The following is a 10110-nucleotide window of genomic DNA, read 5'->3' on the forward strand; positions in this document are numbered from 1 at the left end:
CCAGGGACGATGCCAGGAGTCAGAGCCAGGATGGGCCATCCAGCTGCAGTCTCCATTCTTATTCAGCAGGCAGGATGCAGCCCGCGTTGCCTTGGTTCTGACTTGGTTTTCCACGCCGCTTTGTCCTGAAACGTCTCATCATGTTTTGTGTATCTGAAGTCTACGCTGAGTGACATTTTGTGGTCCCTTTTACAAAATGTAAATGGTTCTCATCTGTGCTTACTGTCCTGGGTTTATTCCTCACACACACGAGTTGCCGCCCATCACACTGAGGTTCCATCCAACTGAGGATGGATGCTGGAAACGCCAGTCACACCACAACTGACTAGCTCACCCAAGACCGGCACTAAATCCAGTCGTGAAGGCACGAAATTGCCCTCAGGGAACAAAGCATAAGACAGAGCGCCAGGCCCCCACCATGTGGGTAATTCTGTCTACACCTGGGAGAGGCTGCGTGCCCCACACATGTCTACACAACAGATTTCAAAGCAATGAGATGGTGGTGGAAGTCATGTGGCATTTTCATTAACTCTAGAATCAGGTCATCAGCTATTTGATACAATTTTCCAGCTCACCAAGCCAGCCGAGAATGCTCTGCCAGGCTCTGATTCACAGGAGAATTTGTTTCTCTTACAGGTGCTCACTTGCTCCTTCTTTCCGACTTTCTCACAACTGCAGGAAGTGAATTGTTCCCCCTAGGAAATAGCAGACTGGGTGTTAGAAAGTACCTGGAGGGTCCGCACTGTAGACGTCTCAGCGCTGTGGTGAGAAACGTGCCTGCCTTTGACTCTTGGCTGTGCCATGTACAATCCAAGTAAATAATGTAGATGATGGTGACACCTGCTTCATTCTATGGTTGTGGGAATTAAGAGGGGTCGCCCGTGCAAAGCCTCCTGCACATACAATATCAACTGTTGTTATTGTCTTCAAAGTTACAGAGGAGACACATAGTGTGACATTGTATACGGAATTTCAACCTGTCACCATGGGACCCTGCACACTAAATCCAAGACATCTTCATTTTACATGCAAGAAAAGAACTATTTTCAGTCAAATACCAGTGACAGTGTTCCTTGTGCAACGAAATGATAACCTCCCCATCATTGTAGACATGATAAATTAATTTTTCCCAAAGATAGCTGTGCATTGAAAAGCAATCTACAAAAGAACGACTGTAATCTACTGACTGACTGTTATTAGTTCAGCACATCTATGATCTACATCACATGTTCGTACTTAATAAAGAATTAGAAATGACTCCTTGTTAGTATGCCCAAAATAATTTTGAATTGTTACACATATCTTTACCTTATGCAGCAGAAGAGATTTGAGGCTTCTGTGCACTCTTTAATCCCCAATGTTTTATATAGGTCTACACCTGAAAGGATTAGCATTTTATGAACAAAAGCCAGCCAGTGGAAGCCCAAGTTATTTAGGGTAGCATTATCTACCAGTCCTCATAGAGACATTACTTTGCTAGAATTCTCTCTCTTTCTCTCTCTCTCTCTCTCTCTCTCTCTCACACACACACACACACACACACACACACACACGCACGCACAGTCCTAGCAACATTAAATGGAATTCCCTTCAAAAGTTTCAGGAATATCACTGGAATAGAACAGAGGCTGCCCCTGTGGCATCCAGTTGCTGTGATGTGGTTGGAAACGTTAGACATCCAGTTCACTTTTCAAAGAAGTGGGTGGTGGACAGTTGCACAGACTTGCAAATTTTGTGCTCATTTGCCAAATTCCAGTAGCCACAGGGAGGGCATGCCCACCCAGCCTCTGCCTAGGACCCGTATCCAGGCAGCCAGAAAGAACACAAGGATCTACCAAGAGGAAGGGAATGCTTTTGGGAGGAAGAAAGGAGAACGTCTATCCATGAGAAGGGACGGGAGTGAAAGGCTTAACATTTGAATTCGGGGGATTTAGAAAGAGCAGAGGGAAGAGGAAATCAGAAAAACTCTTCCAAGAAAAAGTAAGCCATTGTGATTTATTTAATTGAAATAAGGGATAGTCAAAAGGGAAGGAGGAAAATCATGTGCTCATTTGTGAAGCTCAGAAACCCTTAAAATAGAATATAGGTCATGTAAAGTAAAGCCTCAGACAAATGAGAATTAAAGAATCACTTGTGATAGGCTACATTCAGCCAGGGAGTTGGATGAATGGTGTTTTAACTTGAGTAGATATAAAGCCCATTTTTGTTTTTGTACCCACCCTTGGTACTCGTTTCTCTGGTGTCACTATTTTGTGTTCCTTATGTCAGTTTCTTTTCACTCAGGATGTTCATCTAGATGTGCTGTGGTCCTATGTAAATCGCCTTTCCCACTTTCTTAAACGATGGGGGATGAGCCGGCATTTGTTCCAGCTCTATTGTTCTAATGCTTTCTTATTCCCCAAATGCATCTAGTTCTATGATTGTATTCTACATCTCTGTGACTTATTTCTTCCAGGTGTCATCAGTCCCTATGAGAAATAGCAAAAAGATAGTCATCAGTACAATTTTACAAAAACCTTTTACAAACTGATTGCAGTGTATGTGAATATATATGTGTATATTTATATACATATAGACACACACAGACACACATATGCATTCATTCTACAAGCTTTAAAATGAAGCAAAGGACAAAGGGAAAAATGTTGATCTCCTTTAATTCTGCTATCTAGAGAAAGAAACCTCACTAATTTTTTTTTGTATCAACTTCTAGGCTTTTTTTTTTGTATAAACTTTTTAAAAGCTATTTTACTGAAAATGTGACTTGATAGAAACATGTACCTCTTTAACCTAGCATCCTATTAAGAGTTCCTTTTTAGGATGAGTTCATGTCCTTTGCAGGGACATGGATGAAGCTGGAAACCATCATTCTCGGCAAAATAACACAGGAACAGAAAACCAAGCACCGCATGTTCTCACTCATAAGTGGGAGTTGAACAATAACACATGGACACAGGGAGGGGAACATCACACACCAGGGCTTGTCGGGGGACACGAGACTAGGGGAGGGAGAGCATTAGGAGAAATACCTAATGTAGATGATGGGTTGATGGGTGCAACAAACCACCATGGCACGTGTACACCTATGTAACAAACCTGCACATTCTGCATGTGTACCCCAGAAATTAAAGTATAATAAAAAAAATAAATAAATAATTTTAAAAAGAGTTCCTTTTTAACACATTCTTCAAAGCCATCTTTTAGATAGCTGCTTTAAGATATACATCAGAGCTCTATTGCCTGGAGCTAGACCACGGTAGATCAAAGGCTCTTAAATGCTGGACTTATCTGTAGGCAGAGGCTATGTCCAAACTGCCCGGAAGCTTTAACATGCATGAACTCCAGGCTCTGGCAATTCTTGTTTGCAGGTGTGAGAGGGAACCAAGAAGTTTGAATTCCCTGACTGAGAATTGTTCCCTGACATATAGTAGCACCTGGCACATAGTAGGCATTGTAGTTGCTGAATTTGTTATTGAGTGAACCTCTGAGTGCCCAAGCAGCCATGGGAAGACTCCAAAGTTTCAGGGAGGGATTGGCGGGGGACAGGGCAGGGAGAGAACAGGGCAGGGACACACAAGTTGTTTTCAAATAGTTGAAGTGCAGCCCATGAAAAGGATTAGTCCTCCTGCATGGCTTCAGAGGGCACGTTGATGAAGTCAGTTACTGGGAAGCAGATTTGGGCTCAACAGGAAAGAACTTTCTAACAAGTAGAACAATGGAACAATTGATCCCAAGAAGCCTACATAATGGAAAGTGGGCCAGATTTGGAGTCAGAAGATACAAGATTGAATCAAAGGCTCAATAAGGAGGCTATTCATGTGCTGTCACTCGCCTCTCTCCGTCAGGATGGGCACTGCCCTTTTTCCTACAGAATCTGGCTCTCTTGGGCTGTTGTTCTCAAGGGGGAGTCCTCCCCTCTTGCCAAGGGGACATTCAGCAATTTGGGGGAGACATTTTTAGTTATCGCAATAGGGGATGGGATGCTCCTGGGATCTAGTGCATAGAGGTTGCTGCAAAACCTCCTACGATGCACAGGACAGCCCCGCAGAGCAAAGAATTACCCGGCTCAGAATGTCTACAGTGCAAAGGTCAAGCCACCCTGGGCCAGGCAAAGGATCAGCATTGCCATGAAGGGTAAACCACAATTGCCATCCTAGGTGTCTACTGACTGAGTGACTTCAGGTGAGTTGTTCCCTCCTCCCCTGTGTCTCAGTGTTCTCATCTATACGGTGGAGGTGGATTCGCATTGATAGAGGGATTAACACAGGACCAACCCTGAGCTGCATCTTTCAAGCATCCCAGAAGCCCCCATCTTACTTAGTCTGGTTTCTCGAAGAAGCAGACACAAAGGCAGGGATTTGAGTGAAAGTATTTTATTTGGGGAGTGTGAATAACACAGCAAGGAAAGTGGACGCAACCCAGGGAAAGGGTGACATCCTGCCACGTGTGTACCACAAGACCAGCAACAGAAGCAGGCGACCAGAGCTTAACCCCATGGGGACACACTGCGAAAGGAGGCAAAACACACACTTCAGAATTATTCCACTCCAGCTTCAGAGAGATCCGGTGGTATTTTTCCACCAGGACCTCAGCTACACATGCAGAGCAGCAGCCGGGGCACTCCAACACATCTGACAGACGTGAGCGAGGCAGGACAGCATCTGCTACAGCTTCATAAGATGCCGTTGTTCCTTTCCAGAATCATCAGGAGCAAGTGAAATTTTATATAGCTGAAAGAATCTGGCACAGTGCCAGGTGCTCAGAAGGTCCTCAATAAATAAACGTCTCATATTATCTTGTATGTTGTTCAAACAGAGGGTTGAGTCCACAGGGCTCTTTGGAAGGGTTCTGGATCACTCACCTAATCACATGGAAAAGCTGAGCATCTGAAACCATCCCAATAAACTTTATTAAAGTAATCAGGGAAGAAGGGAGAGAAATGAGACTAAAACAAGCTTGCAGCACACCCAGCATGGATCATGAGGTCGGCCTGTTCTCTGACGCGCTTCGTTGTTGTTGTTTGTCTGTTGTCCTAGAATCACATAGACCCCGTTACAAGATTATAGATCCCCTTATCTACTCTAGAGATAACAACTGGAACCTTATGAAATGTTGTTTTCCTTTAAGATATTCTTTCCCGTCCTGCATGCCACTAAAACCATCCACATCAGCAGGTCTGAAGGACCCCACAAGAAGCTGACTCACCAAAGCACACAGGCCCCACATCCTGATGATTTCATCCTCCTCACCCTGACCAATCAATGATCCCAATTTTCCAGCCCCTCACCCTCCAAGATCCCCTCTAAAACCCCAACTCAGAACTCTCGGGGAGATGGATTTGAGGGTCTCCTCCCATCTCCTTGCTAGGAGCCCTGCAATCATTAAACTCTTTCTCTGCTGCCTCCTGGCCGTCTCAGTGCATTGGCCTGTTACTACACAGTGGGCATACGAACCTGTTGGTCCTATAACACATCCGGCCTTGAGATATGAAGGGTCCAGGGCTGCTCTGGTTCCAGAGATCTCAGCAGCAGGAGTTCATGGACCTTCTGTTTAAACATTGCCATTGAAGGTCACAACTGCAGTCACCATCCATCACTGTGTATCTATGGTCAAGATTCAATGTCTAGGGAAAAAGATTCCGAGTGCTCTAACTTAGTCCTAAGTTCACCCCTATAGTCAGGGGTGGGTTGTGTGGGAAGCCTTCCACCAAATCACAAAGAGCAGGCTGGCAACTCAAAGAAGGGATGCAGGGCCATAACCCATAAAAAGCAAGGGTTGTAATAGCCCTCCTACCCTTCTTCTCACCCAGTGCATACATACTTCCTTATTTCCATAAATACAACTTCACAACGGAGACCCACCCTTTCTACAATGGAAAATAACCTGAAGTCTCTTCCAGCTATTGCAACTAAAGTCAATGGAGTTGCACTTCCCAAGTGCAAACCTCTAGATGATGTCCATTTCTTCCCTGGCTCCATTGCTTCTTCCATAACAGGCACATGGTCCCCGGGGACCACTGACAATAACTTGATTGGCTGTTTCACCACAGCTCGCCCTGGGCTGCTATTCCTGTTCCCATCCCAGAATATGAATAGGAGGCTCATTGATTTCCACACTGATCTTTCCTAAAAGGTCCACAAAGGAAGAGATACTGATCAGACAAATGCAAGACATACCCACCTTGCCTACTTATAAGGGAGACTCAGTGGGAATTCCCTCCCAGAGAAGTGAGGGTTTCATTGGAGACACAGACGTTCTTCAAGAACCCTGGGAACCACTGATATTCAATGTGTGTGATTTCCAGTGTGTAATGGAGAAAAGGTCAAAGTGAAATCATGCAATTTTATAACTTCTGGTCCCTCAATTAGCTGGTAACACAGTGGCCCAAAGGTCAGAACCCTGTCTGTCAAATGGTCCAGGGCTGCTGCAATGCCCCCCGACCCAGCCCTGCATTGGCCAGACTTCTGGGGAAGTCCCCTGAGAGCAGCCGCTGAGACTGCCAGCTGCTTCTATATGGGATGCAAAGATCGAGGCCACTTAGAACACCTGTGCCTCAGGATTTTAAGACAGGATTCTTCCTGCTTTGGATTTGGCTCTGGTAACAATTAAATCCTGTACCCACTCAGGTACAGTGTCAAATCTCCACCTGCAGAGAAAGGAATTTTGTAAACTGAAATTTGTCAGACTTGTGAACATGGAAAATTTTACTTCTGTTTCATCTTAGATGACCAACATTACCAGTGAAGAAGGAAATAAAGCATAGGAGTAAAATAATCCAATAGGTTTGGAAACAGCAGTGAAATTATAGTCTTTTTATTTTAAAAATAGCACATGCCTGTCCCTAAGCATTCGAGCCCCAGGCTTCACTGCAGGGGATGGCCTGGCTGTCCATAAATCACCTGCCTTGTAAAGTGGCTCTGATCAAAGGCCAATGTGTTGCCTTGATAGACTTATATGCACTTTGGAGAACAGACATACTTAGTTGTTCACTTCTATTTTTTATTTTCTTTCCCAAATCTAGTCCTTAAAACAGATTTCCCCTCAAATAAATTTTATTGTAATTTTAGAAAAATCTCCAACTGCAACCATGTGTAAATCACAACGGGTAACTGCCGGGTTTCATGTTATCAAAATAGCCAAGAATGCTTTGCAGCTGAGCTATAAGCATGTGATATTAATTACATGGAGGAATGCCGTGCTTGGGAAACAAGTTTGGATGAGAAAATCTGACACTGAAAACGTGCTTGAAATAAGGCATACTCTGGCAACGACATTTATTCTATTTTCCACTTTAATAAATGATACCTTTCTGCAGCTCACTTTAATCCTCAAATAAATGAAGTGAAATAAATGTGTCAGTGTGGAAACACCATATCTTCCCAGTGATTCAGCTTTGAAGCTGAGGAGGGGCAAGGATGCCTCGGTTCCTGTTTTACTGCGAGGCCTGATGGGAAGCAGCAGGAGAGGCTGCCCCGTGACTCTGACACCCTGCGACTCCCAGCCAGGAGCAGATGCCTCCAACGCTGTCCGTTCTTTCCACAGCGCCGTCCGCTGCTTGGACAGGACACTTTTGAGAGGGGACTTAGTTGTCACTAATCATGCTCCGATTTTAGCAACAGCAGTTGACCACTGTTCAGAAAGATCATTTTTTCCCAACAGATTTCTATTAGGAAAGAATGTGTTTACCTGATGGAACTATTCTGGGATGTGGCACAACGCGGAATTCCTTTCATTCCTTCCCCTGTTCTAGGGGAAGGAATGGACTCGATTGGAGAGACATGTTCTCCCATGAGGCCATGCTGTCAAGGTTTGGGGGGAAATACTCTGAATTATTTAAATATCTATCCAGGTGAGAAGCAACAGAGAGCCTGTTCCTTGGAAGCTGAGCCCTCCCCCTTTCCAAATAAGTGGCCTAGATACGCCTCTTCAGCTCTGGGTTCTGTTTGCTTCGTCTCTGACATAACACCTTTCACACCAACTCCACCAGGTTCTGGAAGGAAAAGCCTCTGGGAACTTCTCCAATCTGCTTCTCCCCCATTCTCTAGTAAAAAGCAAAGTCTTTGGGTGGAGAAATAATGAAGCCATTCAAGGAAGCTGCCTCCATAGCTGCACCTTCTCATGGACAACCACTGCCCCTTGCGTGCAGATCTTATATGACCAAGACAAACGTTTAGGGAACAAACCACTGAGATACTGGGGGTTTGTTATCACACATACTTCTAGTCTAGCCTGATTGTGTGTGGGTGTGTGTGCATGCATGTGTGGCTGTGTGCATACTCTTGTCAAATGATTATTCTACAAGCATGAAGAAAAGTACAGGGCACATCCTGCAATATTAGTGGGAGCTGATAAAAAGGGAATTTGTGTGTAATTCCTCCCTTTAACAGACTAAAGAAGAAAAGCTATATGATAACCTTGAAAGATATATAAAAAAGATTTGGCACAAGTCAACATCATTCATGGTCTTTTAAAACCAACATAAATATTAGGTGACTTTGGCAGGGCCCAGTGGCTCATGCTATAATTCCAGCACTTTGGGAGGCTGAGGCAGGCAGATCACTTGAGGTCAGGAGTTTGAGACCAGCCTAAACAACATGGTGAAACTCGTCTCTACTAACAATACAAAAATTAGTCTGGTGTGGTGGCGGGTGCCTGTAGTCCCATCTCCTCTGGAGGCTGAGGCTGGAGAATCACTTGAACCTGGGAGGCGGAGGTTGTAGTGAGCTGAGATCACGCCCTTGCATTCTAGTCTAGGTGACAGAGCAAGACTCTGTCTCAAAAAAAAAAATGTGTGTATATGTGTATATATATATATAGAGAGAGAGAGAGACTTCATAAACATGACAACATGTGTCCACTGAAAGCCCACATTAAATGTATTCATTATTTATACATAATACACACATTAAATGGAGGAAAATTACAAAGACAGGAAAAAGACAACAATATCCACTGTCACTGTTCCTATTTCGCATTGTACAGAAGTCTGGACAGTATGATAAAAGCAAGGAAATGAAATAAGAGCTGTAACAATTGGAAACGAATAAACGAAGTTTCATGTTTGTAGATGACATGATTTTCTACATAGAATATGCAATCAATTCTATAGACAAACTATTTGGAAATAATGAAGGAGTTTATCAACTGCGTGTAAGTGTAAGATCCTGTACAAAAACAGCATTCTTTTTTTTTTTTTTTTTTTTTTTTGAGATAGAGTCTCGCTCTTGTTGCCCAGGCTGGAGTGCAATGGCACGATTTCCACTCACTAAAGCAACCTCCGCTTCCTGGGTTCAAGTGATTCTCCTGCCTCAGCCTCCCAAGTAGCTGGGATTACAGGCATGTGCCACCATGCCTGGCTAATTTTTGTATTTTTAGTAGAGACAGGGTTTCACCATGTTAGCCAGCCTGGTCTCGAACTCCTGACCTCAGGTGATCCACCCACCTCGGCCTCCCAAAGTGCTAGGATTACAGCCATGAGCCACTGCAACCAACCCCAAAAACAGCATTCTTATATATGAACAACAAAAATTTAGAAAGGGTAATTTTTAAAATATGCCATTTGCTATATAAAAATAATTCTAAAGTACCATGGAATAAAATATATTGAAAAATGTTACATGAAATTGTCTTTCTCTCAAGATCTTTCCCTGTAATTGATGGAGAGACAGCTTCAAATAAATACTCTCATTACAGTGGGATAGAGGTAACATGAGCTATCATAAACCACCTGGTTATGACATTTACCAATGACGCCTTTCTTTCTATAGCTGATGACTAGATCTTCAGCAAAATAAATCAGAAGCTTTTAGAGCTTCACCTGCTGCCCTTCTCCTTTCCCCTCCCCGCCCTCTTGTGCTCCTTCCTCTCCTTTCCTAGAGCTTAGTCAATGGGCAGCTGGAACTTCTAGCCCTGAGGGTGCTGGGTGCCCCGTAGCCAGGCCTGTAGGCCAGAAAACATCAAATCGCATGGTGCTGCCACAGTTAATTCATTGGTGTTCTTTTTCTCTCTCCGTCTCCAGTTCTATTTGCTTTTTGTTGTCTTTCATTACTCAGTTAAAGTTAACTGCAAGTTTCATTTAGTTTTGTCAAAATAAATGGAAAGAAAACCCTG

This window comes from Hylobates moloch, unplaced genomic scaffold, assembly GCF_009828535.3.
Source record: "Hylobates moloch isolate HMO894 unplaced genomic scaffold, HMol_V3 SCAFFOLD_4, whole genome shotgun sequence".
In the NCBI taxonomy this organism is placed as follows: domain Eukaryota; kingdom Metazoa; phylum Chordata; class Mammalia; order Primates; family Hylobatidae; genus Hylobates; species Hylobates moloch.